We start from the raw sequence: 1,424 nt of genomic DNA, 5'->3' as shown, positions 1-1,424 counted from the left end.
TTGCTTTAAAGGTGATACTTGGTGTTCTTCTCCCTCTGTTAAGTATATCATTCCTGTTTCTTGCATTTTGCTTGAAGTAAAAGCGTCGAGCAAATCTTTCTTCAAAACTCTTTTGGAAAAGTAGTCTCCAACGGAAATGGTTTTTCTCCACAAAACTTGATTGGTACGGGAAATTTTGGATCCGTATATAAAGGTGTTCTTAATAGAGATGAAAGTATTATAGCATTGAAGGTGCTCAACCTCATGGAAAGAGGTACATCCAAGAGTTTCATGGCCGAGTGTGAAGTTTTGAGAAAGGTTCAACATCGGAATTTATTGAAAATCAAGACTGTTTGCGCCAGTATTGATTTCGAAGGTAATGACTTTAAGGCTTTAGTTTTTGAATTCATAACAAATGGAAGCTTACAAAGTTGGTTGCATCGAAGTTCATCAGATAGATCATGAAGGCCTTCGAGAAACTTGAACCTTATCCAAAGGTTAAATATAGCGATTGATGTTGCTTATGCATTAGATTATCTTCATAGTTATTGTCCAACGCCAATTGTTCACTATGATCTGAAGCCAAGCAACGTCCTTCTCAATGATGACATAGTCGCCTATGTTGCTGACTTTGGACTAGCAAAGTTTTTTCACGGGAACACTAGCATTTCTGTTGAAAGCGAAACAAGTCCAATGGGCGTAAGAGGAACTCTTGGGTATATCCCTCCAGGTATGGGTTTAACTATTTTAATTAGTTGTTGTGAATTTTTTGAAATCTATGATCGTACTTAAGAAAGCAATGAATGTTGTGTAGAGTATGTAATGGGTGCAGAGGTCTCTACACAAAGAGATGTGTACAGCTATGGAGTAATGTTGTTGGAGATGTTTACAGGAAAGAGACCAACTGATGCAATGTTTGACGATAGCCTAAACCTTCACAACTTTTGTAAAGTAAACTTAACTGTGGGATTGATGGACATTTTAGATACGTGTTTTGTTCTTCAAGAGATTCCAAATGGTGATAATGGTGTTGAAGAGCAGATATGCATGACAGATCGAATGAGAGAGTGCCTGACTTCCGTACTATAAATTGGTGTTGCATGCTCATCACATTCAGCTGTCAACAGAATGAGCATCAGTGAGGTTCTCAAGAAATTGCATATGCATAAAGAAGTCATTGTTGGAATTCAAGATCACGGAGAAATATAGAAACCGAAAAGTACTTACTTCTACAGAGCTGTTTCAATCAAAGACTCCGGTGCGCAATCCCTCATGATAGCAACTGCAAGCCCGACCAACTTCCTAATCTGATGAAGCATAAAACTCTGCCCCACAACCTCACACTTAACAAAATCACGATGAATCCTTAGAAATTCATATATACATTAGAAATTTATAGCAAATAAGAATATACATATACTGATCAATTTGTTTATACTTATTAT

At 37.1% G+C, this 1,424-nt stretch overlaps 1 pseudogene; it reads left to right on the top strand.

Annotated features, from left to right (window-relative positions):
- The first annotated feature begins 243 nt into the window (after nucleotides 1-243).
- LOC147515600 (putative LRR receptor-like serine/threonine-protein kinase At3g47570 pseudogene) lies at nucleotides 244-1,068 on the top strand (annotated as a pseudogene).
- Nucleotides 1,069-1,424: the final 356 nt, after the last annotated feature.

This window comes from Coptis chinensis, chromosome 2 (genome assembly GCF_015680905.1).
Source record: "Coptis chinensis isolate HL-2020 chromosome 2, ASM1568090v1, whole genome shotgun sequence".
Lineage (NCBI taxonomy): Eukaryota > Viridiplantae > Streptophyta > Magnoliopsida > Ranunculales > Ranunculaceae > Coptis > Coptis chinensis.
Note: the sequence above shows the minus strand (reverse complement) of the source record. Positions and strands in the feature narration are given on the sequence as shown.